Genomic DNA, 14,597 nt, shown 5'->3' on the forward strand with positions numbered 1-14,597 from the left:
TGCCTGCACACCCTACCTGCGTGAACTGCCTCACAAACTGCTGCGCCCATGCCCTTTCTGACATGCCACGTCCTGTTTGCCCACCCTGTTCAGCACGCTCCTGGTCACTGGCACTCCTCAGGGCTGTTTAAATCTCCCGTGGTTGCCCCTGGCAATGCCCACACCACATCAGCCTCTCTCGTGAGAGCTGGTGGCTCTGGATGGGTCTCTCTTCTCTTCCTCGGGGTTCCTGGGCTTCAGGAACCTCCTCATTCCCCTCAGTCTTGCGCTCAGCTGCCGACATACTGTAGCCGCCGCTGGTCTCATTGCTGCCTGATTATGTGTATATATACATGTATACACACACAGAGATATCAATCCTTTAGTTTATGGGTCAAGTTCATAGAAAGTTCATTGAGTTCATTTAGTTCCCGACTCGGGGCTCCATCTGCCATACCAGCCTTTCTGGGCAGGAGGCATGGTGCAAAGTCCTCTCCGTCGGCAGAGCAGGGTTGGTCTTCAGTGCGGTGTGGTGAGCAGGTGAAAATGAAATCCCCTTGAGGCACACATCGGACTTCCCCATCTTTTCCCATCACCCATCAAGTGCACCCAGGCCCTTGATGAAAAGCAATCCCACCAATGGCCTTGCCTTTGCCTGAGACAGGACTAACACAGAGTGTCTTCCCTAACACATGTTTTATGTGCACTACAGAGACTTTAACCCCTTCTACAGTACCTAAAAGTTCTGACTGGGCAGGGCCGCCCTGTGATGGTCTGACAAATTCAATGTCTCAAGCATCCCCTAAAAGAGCTTTGGTGGACAAAACGACGTCTGTAAAAATGCTGGAGTTTTGTGAACAGGACAATGTGGACAGAGGAGAGGGCCCCACGGAGGGTGGGAACGCACTTCTCCAAAGCCCCAATTCCTTATCTGAAGTGACCAGGAGAAGGAAAACGATTTATGCCTTCCTGGAGGAAGAAGGCCCCATGGAAGTTGGGACTGTGCTTCTATCTTAAGTGGTCACGCCAGCAGGAAAAGAGAGGCAACTCCACAATGAACACCCCTCCCCAAAGCTCACTAACCGATTCCAGTGAACCCCGGGTGTGGGAACTGCGCATGTTGAGATCATCAACTAACACGCTATAAAAGAGGAGAGAACGAATCCTCAGTGTGCGCCCTCCGGAACTGGATCTCTACGCTGGACCCAGGACTGGTGAAACCCCTCTCTTCTCTCTTTCTTTCTTTCTTTCTTTCTCTCACTCTCCCCCTCTTTTCCTTCTCTCTTTTCCACAGTCCCTACACCTCATCCTTTGAAACATAAACCGTTGACCAAGTCTGAGACTAAGAGTGGACCTCGCCGCCCCTGAGCTCCTCTTTGAGAAGGAGTCCAGAAAGCAAGGGGGTGTGCTCTGAACCTCGTGACTCAACGGGAGGGCTCTCCTTCTGATACATTTCCTGTTCCTTTTTCCATTTCATTTTCCTGTACTTCCCTCCTCTTCTCAAATAGCGGCTTAGTGACATGTTGCAAGGTTCATATTAACAAATTCATGTGTACTTGGACAAAGTTAACTAGGTTGAATAACTGTTGGTTGTTGTTTGAACTCCCCTGGTGGTGTTTCACCTTAATTCTGACAAAGGAAATCCACGAACCTGAGTCGCTCCAACTTTGGGATGCGACACACCCCGACTGGCAGATCCTCTAGTGTTGCCTAACCAGGTGGCTCTTGGTAAATGTGTATCCCAATGTTTGAAGCTTCCACCCCCCCATTGCTCTCAATGTAGTCTTTAACAGTCCATTGTATCATTCAATTTTCCCAGAGGCTGGTGCATGATAGGGGAATTGATACACCCACTCAATGCCATGCTCTTTGCCCCAGGTGTCTGTGAGGTTGTTTGGGAAATGAGTCCCAAACATTGTTGTCTGATTCAGTTCTTTCTGGGGAACTGTGTTGCCATCAGGCTTGGTTTTCAAGGCCCAGGATAGTGTTCTGGGTGGTGGCATGGGGCACAGAGTATCTTTCCAGCCATCCAGTGGTTACTTGCACCATTGTAAGCACGTGCCGCTTGCCTTGGAGAGTCTGTGGGAGTGTGATATAGTCAATCTGCCAGGCCTCCCCATATTTCTATTTCAGCCATTGCCCTCCATACCACAGGGGCTTTAAATGCTTGGCTTGCTTAATTGCGGCACATGTTTCACATTCATCGATAATCTGTGCAACAGTGTCCATGGTCAAGTCCACCCCTCGATCACAAGCCCATCTCTATGTTGCATCTCTTCCCTGATGGCCTGAGTTATCATGGCCTATTGTAACCCAGCACTTCTTCACCTCAATAAACTTAAGTTCTTTAATTCAATTAATTTCATTCCTGTAATTTCCTTTTTCTTGACAAGGTAGCTCTTAATTTCACAGTGTGTAACCTCTGGCATGAAGTTTTCACACCAGTGCTTTTTATCTCATTGCTAACTGTTATCATTTAATGGCAAGAGCTCTCTCCTGAGAGGAGTGCTTCTTTGCATGGGTACTTGGAGAGATCATTCTTGTGCTTGGAGGAATCTGTCCTGTCAGGCCTGTCAGATTTGCTCATGTTCCTTCACCCTTCAGAGCTGCTTCCCATGGCACCACCTGGGTCAGTCTCCCAAGTAAGTCAAAGACTTCTCCTCTGGAGTCGAGTCTGTGCTCTGCTGCTGCCCTTCCTCACTGCCCTTTGGTGTCTGAGACCCCACTGTTTCATGGTCATGACAGCCAAGGCTGATGCTGGTGATCACATTCTGTCCAGCTTTTCCTTGTGGGCCAGGGTCAGGGTCAGGTGACCATCACTCTCGTTGGCCCACCTAGCAGCCCTGTTAAGAAGTTGTCCCAAGGTCCTTCAGGCTCTTGGCACCCTGTTGCTTTGCCTGGCCAGTGAATGCCAGGGCACTTCCAGTCCCCCATAGGCACCTGCTCATAAACCTGGGCAATTCCTCGGCTGCTGATAAAAGACCTTTTCTGTTTCCTCTCCCATGATCAGGTAGTTTGTAACTGCCAGCACAATGTCACTCTTACTGACTCCTCTGATCCTCAGTGACAAAAGCTAACCCAACCTGATGCCTGTCACACAGAGTACCCTCATAAATCCAAGCTACCACTTCATACACCGGGCATCCACCCTCCTCATCCTTCTTGTAGCCTTGCTACACCTTCTGGGGTTCCAGCCATCTAAAGGGACATAAGATTATCTGTACAATTCTCTCCTTAGAGTGCTAGACCTAAGGCACAGCATTCTAAATGATGCCTCACAGAGTCTGAGTGCCTTCCTTACTGGGATCACAACAGACCAGCACCTCCTCAGCACCTTTGATAGCAACCCACCTGGTCCCATGGATTGGTAAGGGTGTAGTTTGCTAGGTAAGCCCAGGCGTGATCCTCATCCACCACTGGTTGTTCCCCTTTCCCTTCCAGAGTCCTGAAAGCCCAAAGGCCTGGGAGACCTTCCTGTCAGTAACTGAGGCAAAGGCGACATAGGCTGTGGAATATCTATCTACAACTACTATCAATTAATTTAATAGTGGTCCTGTAGTATCTCTGTTCTTTAACTGTTCCTGATATAGCAACAGCGCATCTTGGTGACCTTGCATTGCCGTTTGAGTTTCAGCTGAGTTTTGGTATGAACCATAGCTGTGCTTAGATGATGCTGTCGTTGAAGGCAAGATGTACTCAGGAACACTGGTAAAATGCTTGGGCTGTTCCTTGGTTGGATAATCAAGGGAGTGAGAAAGGACCCCAGTGTGATGTGCTTTGTGATCAGGCAATTTCAGCAGCTAATGGGTAGAAGAAGGGACAGAATTTGCACCTCTGATGGCATCTGATGACTGGTGCCTCTGACTGATGGCAACTGCCAATGGCACAAAGGCACCAAATCATACTGTCCGAGATGCCATCTGGGGGGTCTGTTGCACACCCTCCCTGAAGGAGAATTGCTTTTCGTATACGCCCTGTGATTCCCAGGCCAGCCCTGACATCTCCTGTAGCTCGGTGGGCCTGGATCTGAATCTGGAATTGAAGTATCTGCTCTGAATTCTGTAACCCACTGTGAGTCTGAACATGAGACTACAGCCAATATTGTCAGCCAAGACCTAGTAAATCCAACAGATGGAGAAGAGGAAGAGAGAGACTGATCTCTCCCTATGGCACATGACTCCATTCCAGCAGAGGAATACCTCTACAGGCCACCCTGAATATCATGAGGAGGGACAGGTTCTACTGCCCTTAATTTAATCATCACCTGTCATTTCAGTTGGCCAAAGGAAATTCCCAGGAGCTGCCAGGAAGAGGTGCTCAGATGTTGTCCTGTCTCAATATATGCCTGCACAGATCATGGATCTGTCTCTATTACCTGCACACTTTTCTGACCACCTCTGGCACCTCCAATACTGGCACCTCCAATGTCACCAGACATTTGCATCTGAACACCTCACTCCTGGCCTCCATCACCATTAGTTAGCATGGGAGCTGAGACAAGGAGCTGACGTGCAGGTGCCTATTTACTGCAGACCTGCACTGAGGCAAGAGGGATTCCACCTCCTGTGGGTTTGTGGTGGGCATGCGAGGGAGCTGAGTCTCCTTCCAGCCCCAGGACTACAGACCCAGCATGAGATGCCTCCATGGACTCAGCAGAGATAAAGGAGATCCCTGCCTGTCACTGTCTGTGTGTCCTGCCCAATGATGGCAGAAGAAAGAGGCTGCCCAGGGAAGGGGCTGAGTCACCCTCCTTGGAGGTATTTCAAAGACACAGTGTTTAGGGACACAGTTTATTGGTGGACTTGCTAGTGTTAGGTTCACGGTTGGACTTGCTGTTCTTAAGGGTCTTTTCCAACTGAAAAGATTCTATGATTCTCAGAAAAGTTGCTTCTTGGACCCAAGTCTGTCTCTCAGCAGAGCAATGACCCTGCTGGAAAGCAGTGTCTCTCCCCAGGTGCGGGAGGGAACATCAGTGATTGCTTCAGCCTGTTTCCCAGCAGGTTCCCCTGGAGGCCCAGGGACACATCTGGAGGGAGCCCAGAGAGGGAAGAAAAAGTGTCACCATGGGCTGGTCCTCTGCTGCTGAGCTGGGCTGGGCTCCTGGGACAGAGGGAGCTCCTGGCAAGCGGGCAGCGCTGCAGAGAGACAGCTCTGCCCAGGAGCAGGGCTGGGGGCACTGCCTGCAGGCATCGAGAGGAGACCTGCAAGGCAGAGAGAGCTTAAAGGCAGTGTGGAGTGGGAGGATGCTGAGAGCTCACTGCGGGAGAAATCTTCACAGCCCTCTGCATGGTGAGTCTGTGGGTGCAGGGCAATAGAGCGTCAGCTCCTGCAGGGATCTCCGAACACTGGCACAGCTGACAGTGTATGGAATCTGGCAGGAGGACTCTTCATTTCTCTGGTGTAGAGTAGAAGGGTGTGCTCCAGAGCAGGGCTTCCCTGCTGCCCTGTCAGAGGGACAGGGCACGAGGGCTGCCTTCTGCTGGCACCAGCTGCAGGGCTGTGAAGCCGGGTGTGCATGCAGGGGTGCCCAGGGCTGTCCTTCAGAGCAGGGTCCTGGTGTTTCAGGGGCTGAGTGGTGGAGCACGGACTTTGCGTCCTGCCAGGGACAGCACTCAGCCTGCATGGTCAACTCCTCATTACAGTGTGTCGATAAGGTGTGGGTGAAAGAAACGACCCCTGGAAGGGCAGAGCAGGGTGCTGCTGCTGTCGAGAGGGTGCTGCGTGGGTCAGGTTTAGTCCTGGGCATTTCCGAGGGGACTTTCAAGAAGAACGTCAAGGCAGCATTCTCCTGGAAGTTAAGGAGGTTTTGCTTTAAATTTTTATCATCTTGGTGGGCAGGTGGGCAGTGTGATACTAGAATTTAATTCTCCCCTCTGGAGAAGGCACCGAGACCCCAGTTGTCCTTTGGACTTGTCTGAGGTGCTTCTTAGCTCCTGCACACACAGAGATGTCCCTGGGCAGTGCTTGTCTGCCAGGAGGGGTCTGCAGGGCAGAGCTGAGCCCACAGCGGGTGGGATGGGGTCTGTGAGCAGGGAGAGGGAGCAGACAAGGGGAGGGAGAAGCAGCTGCTGACAGGGACAGTTCTATGCAGCAGAGACAGGGGCAGGCAGTGAGAGGGAGCTGCTTCCAGAAATGCTGTGGGAAGGGGGATTCAGGCATGTCCCTGCCATCACTGGAGAAAACCCGTGGTCTTTTGTCCCACCCAGCAGATCCTCTGCCCTTACGGCCAGGGGGACTCCGTCACCCTCTCAGTGGCCTCAGCCCTGAAGAGAAGAAATTATCAAACGCCCTACCATCTGTCCCTCTCCTGCCTCCATTGGCAGCACCAGCTGTAGTGTTTATCCATTTTCATCCTCCTGTCCCTGCTCCTCTTGTCCTTTTCCCTGGAGAGGAATGGGGAGAGGGGATTTGGGTGCATTGCAGAGATTTGTCCATGTGAGTAAAATATCCCAATCCCCTCCTAATCCCCAGGCTCCCAGGGATACAAATGACAAAAGTCTCCTTTCAGGACACCCCATCTTTAGGACATTCGCTTCTTTCCCTACCCAATGCACTCCGTAAGTTTGGTGGGGAAACCAGAACTAAATACTCCAAAGAAAATCTCCTCGGCTCTTCCCCAATTTTCGTTGCATTGGGAGCGACAATGCTGAAAAACTCTGTGATAGGACAAGTAGATTCAATATTAGGTCTCGCCGCGTTCCTATTTACCTCTTGCTGTAGGGCAGGACTGAGTCCCCTGGAGCCCACAGCAGAGCCTACTGCTCCCAGTGCAGCCTCATCTAGCACCAAGCATAGCTCGTGAAAGGGACCCGACAAAGGTCTTTCTGAAATAGGAGAGGCAGCTTTGGTGGGGTTTCTTTGAGAAATGCATTAGGTTTTGCTCAGAGAAGTCTCTTCTAACTTGTCACCTTCTTTTTCCCTGTTGAACTGTGCCCCATGCCGAGAAGAAGCTAATGTCCAACAGCAGCTCCATCACTGAGTTCCTCCTCCTGGCATTTGCAGACACGCGACAGCTGCAGCTCTTGCACTTCTGGCTCTTCCTGGGCATCTACCTGGCTGCCCTCCTGGGAAATGGCCTCATCATCACCGCGGTAGCCTGTGACCACCGCCTCCACACCCCCATGTACTTCTTCCTCCTCAACCTCTCCCTCCTCGACCTGGGCTCCATCTCTACCACTGTCCCCAAAGCCATGGCCAGTTCCCTGTGGGACACCAGGGCCATCTCCTACAGGGGATGTGCTGCACAGGTCTTTTTCTTTGCCTTCTTGTTCGCAGTGGAGTATTCTCTCCTCACCATCATGGCCTACGACCGCTACGTTGCCATCTGCCAACCCCTGCACTACGGGACCCTCCTGGGCAGCAGAGCTTGTGTCCACATGGCAGCAGCTGCCTGGGCCAGTGGGTTTCTCTATGCTGTGCTGCACACGGCCAATACATTTTCACTAGCACTCTGTCAGGGCAATGTTGTGGGCCAGTTCTTCTGTGAAATCCCCCACATCCTCAAGCTCTCCTGCTCACGCTCCTACCTCAGGGAAGTTGGCCTTCTTGTGCTTAGTGCCTGTTTGGCATTTGGTTGTTTTGTTTTCATTCTTTTCTCCTGCGTGCAGATCTTCAGGGCCGTGCTGAGGATCCCCTCTGAGCAGGGACGCCACAAAGCCTTTTCCATGTGCCTCCCTCACCTGGCCGTGGTCTCCCTGTTTGTCATCACTGGAGTGTTTGCCTACCTGAAGCCCCCCTCCATCTCCTCCCCATCCCTGGATCTGGTGTTGGCAGTTCTGTACTCGGTGGTGCCTCCAGCAGTGAACCCCCTCCTCTACAGCATGAGGAACCAGGAGCTCAAGGATGCCCTGTGGAAAATGATGAAGGGGTGCTTCTCAGAAGCAATTAACTGCCTGTTTCCTTTTGCAGAGCATTCATAATGTAACTCATTACAGGCTGTCATCGTTTCACCCCAGCCAGCAACGAAGCACCACACAGCCGCTCACTCAGCCCCCCCCCCCACCCAGTGGGATGGGGGAGAGAACTGGGAGTGGATGTAAAACTCTTGGGTTGAGATAAGAACGGTTTAATAGAACAGAAAAGAAGAAACTAATAATCATAATGATAACACTAATAAAATGACAACAGTAATAATAAAAGGATTGGAATATACAAATGATGCACAGTACAACTGCTCACCACCTGCCGATGGACGCTCAGTCTGTGCCCGAGCGGCAATCCCCCGCCCCCACTCCCCCCAGTTTCTATACTAGATGGGACATCACATGGTATAGAATACCCCATTGGCTCTGCTGCCCTGGCTGTGTCCCCTACCAAATTCTTGTGCCCCTCCAGCTTTCTCAAAGGCTGGTCATCAGAAACTGAAAATTCCTTGACTTTAGACTAAACACTACTTAGCAACAACTGGAAACATCAGTGTTACTGACATTCTTCTCATACCTAACTCAAAAACATAGCACTATACAAGCTACCAGGAAGACAATTAAATCTATCCCAGCTGAAACCAGGACAAGAGGGAAAGGGGAAAATGTTCTCAGCACAGCAGCACTGCAAGGGAGCACCAGAGCTGCTCTCTTTCCACTCCCACACTCTCCTTCTGAGACCCTGGCTTCGTGCAAGGCCTGAGTGCTCTGGCAGCTCGGCCACAGTCCTGCAGTGTGGCAGCAGTCTCCAGGGAGAATCTTGGTTCTGAGGAATTGCTGTATTTACACTGGCTTTGGCACTCTGTCCCCTGCCCCACTGGCCACTGGGACCAGGGTTCCCTCAGCTGCCTTCCTTGTGCTGACAACACATTTAGAGAAGCCCTTCTGGGTCCCCACCCCATGCATGGCCATTTCCAGCCACGACCAAGCTCTGGCTTTAGTGTCTCCATCCCTGCACCCACAGGCCAGGTGTCTGTCTGCCTCCTGGGCAGGCTGTTCCCCCTCCAGGCTCCCTGCATTTCCTTCTGGTGTTGGACCTCCTAAGTCAGGGGGGTCCCTGTTCATCCTTGCTGACCTCTTGCCAGGCCCTGCTCGACTCCCTGCACATCAGGCAGGCATCTTTCTGGGTTATAGAACCTTGTCCCTGAAGATCCAGGAGGGACTCACAGCCCCTTTGTCCTCCAGGACTGTCCAAGCAGAGCCTCGGCTAATGGAAATCAGCTCTCCTGCAGTCCCACACTGCCATTCTGCTGGTTGTCCTACTTCTCCACCATCTCATCATGGTAGCAGCCATGGCTGCCCTCCTCCTTCCCATTGTATTGGTTTTTGTTTGGCAAGGTTTTGGTAGCGGGGGGGGGGGGGGGGGGGGTTACAGGGGTGGCTTCTGTAAGAAGCTGCTGGAAGCTTCCCCTGTGTTCGAGAGAGAGCGAGCCCATACTAGCTGGCTCTAAGACGGACCCGCCGCTGGCCAAGGCCGAGCCAATCAGTGATAGTGGTAACGCCTCTGTGATAACATTTTTAAGAAGGAAAAAAAAGTTGGGACGGAGAGAAACTGCCGCCGGAGTGAGGAGTGAGAACATGTAAGAGAAACAAGCCTGCGGACACCAAGGTCAGTGAAGAAGGAGGGGGAGGAGATGCTCCAGGCGCCGGAGTGAAGATTCCCCTGCAGCCCGTGGTGAAGACCCTGGTGAGGCAGGCTGTCCCCCTGCAGTCCAGGGAGGTCCACGGTGGAGCAGATCTCCACCTGTAGCCCGTGGAGGACCCCACGCCGGAGAAGGTGGGTTCCCGAAGGAGGCTGTGACCCCGTGGGAGCCCCGCGCTGGAGCAGGCTCCTGGCAGGACCTGCGGATCTGTGGAGAGAGGAGCCCACGGAGCAGGTTTTCTGGCAGGACTTGTGACCCCGTGGGGGACCCGCGCTGGAGCAGTGTGCTCCTGAAGGACTGCACACCGTGGAATGGACCCATGCTGGAGCAGTTCGTGAAGAACTGCAGCCCGTGGGAATGGCCCACGTTGGAGGAGTTCGTGGAGGACTGTCTCCCGTGGGTGGGACCCCACGCTGGAGCAGGGGAAGATTGTGATCAGCCCTCGTCCTGAGGAGGTGAAGCGGCAGAAAATAACCTGTGATGACCATAAACCCCATCCCTGTCCCCCTGTGCTGCTGGGGGGGCTTGGTGGTGCAATCCGGGAGGGTAGTTGTGCCCGGGAAGAAGGGAGGGGTGGTGGGAAGGTGTTCTGAGATTTCATTTTACTTCTCATTACCTTGCTCTGGTTGATTTGTAATAAATTGAGTTAATTTTGCAAATTGAGTCTGTTTTGCCCGTGACGGTAATAGTGAATGATCTCTCCTGTCCTTATCTCGACCCGCGAGCCTTTTGTTATATTTTCTCTCCCCTATCCAGCTGAGGATGGGGGAGTGATAGAAGGCTTTGGTGGGCACCTGGTGTTGAGCCAGGGTCAACCCATCACACCCATCCCCAGCCAGATCCACCCTGTCTGTCAGGAAGAGACCAGCCCTAGACAGCTCAACAAGTGTGTCTGTCAAAACGCTATATTTTGCATCCTACAGGAATCTCCTGGTTTGCTTGTGCCCAGCCCTTCTGCTCTCCCAGCAGACTGTGGGGTGCTTCAACTCTCCATGTCATCGAGGACCTGTGACCACGAGGCTTCCCCCAAGGCAAGGCTCTGTGCACGCCAGCCTCCCCTTTGCACAGAGCTCCCCTCCACCTCCTCACCCTCCACCTGCCTTCTTGAGGAGCCCTTGGCACCCATGGCTGCCCTCCCACCACTCCAGCTGTCCCACCAGGGCTCTGCTGTTATGGTGGTGTGGGGGAGCACGTTGTTGCTTGCCCGGCAGAAAGAACAGCGCTGGGGAGGGGAGAGGAGAGGCAGGTAAAGGGGAAGGGTTGTGGGAGGTTGTCTGGGAGGTGACTCCTGTTGCCAGAAGAGGATGATGCAAGGAGAGGCATGGGAGGTGGGAGGTGGATTTTGAAGTCACTCCTTTGGAAGCAGCCCAATTGGCCAGGTGCTGAGGCAGGCCCAGTGATGTCACCTGGAGTGTTGGAAAACCCACGCAGCAGTGCTGAGATCTTGGGAGAGGGGAGATGCAGAGGAAGGTGAAGATGGCAGGGCTGGGAGGTGGAGTGTGAGGCCATTTCTGTTGGAGTAACACGACTGACTTGTGGCAGGCAGGCAGATGCTGTGATATCATCAAGCTCATCACAAACCACAGTAAGACACAGATGACAGCTCATGCAGTGGAGAGGGGTAGATGTAGGCAAAGGCAACATGGTTGGGCTGTTGCTTGTGAGGTTATCTAATGATAGCAATGTGATTGCCTACATGGGTTGGCATCATGAGGTCATGGAGGACACCAGCTGCGAAGGCTGCAGACAGATGGCTGGGCCCCTGGTGAGGCCCTGCCCTGAGGTGAAGCCACCTGTATGTGATCTGGGAACCTATGGGACATGGCAGGAGAAATTGTGGGATGTGACAGACAACGCGTTATCACAACATGACATCTTACTGGCATCATGGAGACATGGTGGGATGGCACCTGTGACTGCAGTGTTGGAATGGATGGGTAAAGGCTTTTTAGGAAGGTGAGTGAGGAGACAAGGAGGGCGTGTCGCCCTCAATGCCAGTGACTAGTTCGCATGCGTGGAGGTCCACCTGGGGATGGATGAGGGATTGACAGAGAGCTTATGGGTCAGGAATAAAGGGAGGGGAGGGACAGGTGACATTCTTGTGGGGGTCTGCTACGAGGAAGATCGAGCAGATGAGGCCCTCTATGGACAGATGGGAGCAGCCTCACGTTTACAAGCCCCAGTCCTCATGGGGGACTTCAACCACCCTGCTACCTGTTGGTGGGACAACACAGCAAGGCATAAGCAATCCAGGAGGTTCCTGGAATGCGTTGATGATAACTGCCTTCTCCAAGTGATAGAGAAGCCAATGAGGAGAGGCGCTATGCTGGACCTTGTTCTCACCAACAAGGAGGGGCTGGTGGGGAATGTGAAGCTCAAGGGCAGCCTTGGCTGCAGCGACTGTGAAATGGTGGTGTTCAAGGTCCTTAGGGCAGCGAGGAGGGTGCACAGCAGGCTGGCTACCCTGGACTTCAGGAGAGCAGGCTTTGGCCTCTTCAGGGATCTGCTTGGTAGAGTACCATGGGATGAAGCCCTGGAGGGAACAGGGCTGCTTAATAGTTGAGGATCAGCTCCTCCAAGCTCAGGAGCCATGCATCCCAAGAAAGAGAAAGTCAGGTAAAAATGTCAGGAGGCCTACACGGATGAACAAGGAGCTCCTGGAGAAAATCAAACACAAAAAGGAAGCCTACAGAGTGTGGAAGTAAGGACAGGTAGCCTGGGAGGTATACAGAGAAATTGCCTGAGCAGCCAGGCATGAGGTTAGGAAAGCTAAAGCCCTGACAGAATGAAATCCAGAAAGGGATGTCAAGGGCAATAAGAAAAGCTTCTGTAGGTACGTCGGTGATAAAAAGAAGACCAGGGAAAATGTTGGACCTCTCTGGAAGGAAACAGGAGAGCGGGTTTCCCAGGATATGGAAAAAGCTGAGGTATGCAGTGACATCTTTGCCTCAGGTTTCAGCGGCAAGTGCTCCAGCCACACCATGCAAGTCACAGAAGGCAAAGGCAGCGCCTGGGAGAATGAAGAACCACCCACAGTAGGAGAAAATCAGGATCAAGGCCATCTAAGGAACCTGAGGTTGCACAAGTCCATGGGCGCTGATGAGATGCATCCAGAGGTCCTGAGGGAACTGGCAGATGAAGTGGCTAAGCCACTATCCATCCTATTTGAGAAGTTGTGGCAGTCCAGGGAAGTTCCCACTGACTCGAGAAGGGGAATCATAACCCCCATTTTTAAAAAGGGAAAAAGGAAGACCCAGGGAACTACAGGCCAGTCAGTCTCACCTCTGTGCCCACCAAGATCACGGAGCTGATCCTCCTGGAAACTATGCTAGGGCACATGGGAAATAAAGAGGTGATTGGTGACAGCCAACAAGGGAAAGTTGTGCCTGACAAATCTGGTGGCCTTCTACAACTACCTTAAGACATCGGTGGATAAGGGAAGAACATCGGATGTCATCTACCTGGATTGTGCAAAACATTTGACACTGTCCAGCACAACATCCTTGTGTCTCAATTGGAAGGACATGGATTTGACGGATGGAGCACTCGGTGCATAAGGAATTAGCTGGATGGTCACACTCAAAGAGTTGTGGTCAAAGGCTTGATGTCCAAGTAGACAGCAGTGATGAGGGGTGTTCCTCAGGGGCTGGTATTGGGACTGGCACTGTTTAACATCTTTGTCGGTGACATGGACAGCGGGATTGAGCGCACCCTCTGCAAGTTTACCAAGGACACCAAGCTGTGTGGTGCGGTTGACATGCTGGAGGGAAGGGATGCCATCCAGAGCATCCCTTGACAGGCTTGAGAGGTGGGCCCGTGCGAACCTCCTGAAGTTCAATAAGGCCAAGTGCAAGGTCCTGCACGTGGGTCATGGTAATCCCAGGCACAAATACAGGCTGGGCAATGAGTGGATTGAGAGCAGCCCTGAAGAGAAGGACTTGGGTGTTGACAAGAAGCTCAACGTGATGCAACAATATGCGCTCGTAGCCCAGAAAGCCAACCATATCTATGGCTGCATCAAAAGAAGCATGACCAGCAAGTCAAGGGAGGTGACTCTCCCCCTCTACTCTGCGTTTGTAAGACCCCACCTGGACTGCTGCGTCCAGCTCTGCAGCTCCCAGCATAAGTAGGACATGGACCTGTTGGAGAGAGTCCAGAGAAGGGCCACGAGGATGATCAGAGGGCTGGAGCACCTCTCCTATGAAGACAGGCTGAGAGAGTTGAGGTTGTTCAGCCTGGAAAAGAGAGGGTCTGGGGACACCTTCGAGCAGCCTCCCAGTACTGAAAGGGGGCCTACAAGAAAGGCGGAGAGGGACTTTTTCCAAGGGCATGTAGTGATAGAAGTGTAGAAGATAGTAGTCTTTAAACTGAAAGCAGGTAGACTTAGATTAGATGTAAGGAAGTTCTTCACTGTGAGGGTCTTGAGGCACTGGAAGAAGTTGCCCAGAGAGGTTTTTGGATGTGCCATCCCTGGAAGTGATGAAGGCCAGGTTGGACGGGGCTTTGAGCAACCTGGTCTAGTGGAAAGTGCCCCTGCCCATGGCAGTAGGGTTGGAACTAGGTGATCTTTAAGGTCCCTTCCAACCCAAAACATTCTGTGATCCTAAGATTCTATGAGTCATTGCAAGCCCAGCCTGCCTTCTGTATTTTTTGTTGTTGGTCATGCTTTTTACTTGCGATAATATTGTCATTCCCTTTCTAATTCACTGTCTGCTTTACATTTCTGACCGAGTGGCTCTGTAAATGAGGATCTGTGCTCCCTGTGTGCTTAAACAAAATAAAGGGCCCTGCAGCAAGTTGTTATTTTTCCCCGAGATCCTTCCTCCAAAGACTTTTTGGACCTGCAGGGACAGTTCCTGTGTGTATAGGTGGAGGGAAAAAGAGTCTCAGCATGGCACCACTGCCAGGGAGCACGAGCACTTCCACACCCTCTTTGATCCCTTGTGTTGGTGTAAGGTTTGAGTGCTCTGGCAGATTAATCAACCTCCTGCTGTGTGGTAGTCCTGTGACCACAGGCAGGAACAGGCAATGGACACTTCTGTGACAGAGCTGG

The 14,597-nt window shown here is 52.4% G+C and overlaps 1 pseudogene; it reads left to right on the forward strand.

Annotated features, from left to right (window-relative positions):
• The first annotated feature begins 6,932 nt into the window (after positions 1–6,932).
• LOC126037169 (olfactory receptor 14C36-like) lies at positions 6,933–7,867 on the forward strand (annotated as a pseudogene).
• Positions 7,868–14,597: the final 6,730 nt, after the last annotated feature.

The sequence above is a fragment of the Accipiter gentilis genome, unplaced genomic scaffold (genome assembly GCF_929443795.1).
Source record: "Accipiter gentilis unplaced genomic scaffold, bAccGen1.1, whole genome shotgun sequence".
Taxonomy (NCBI): domain Eukaryota; kingdom Metazoa; phylum Chordata; class Aves; order Accipitriformes; family Accipitridae; genus Astur; species Astur gentilis.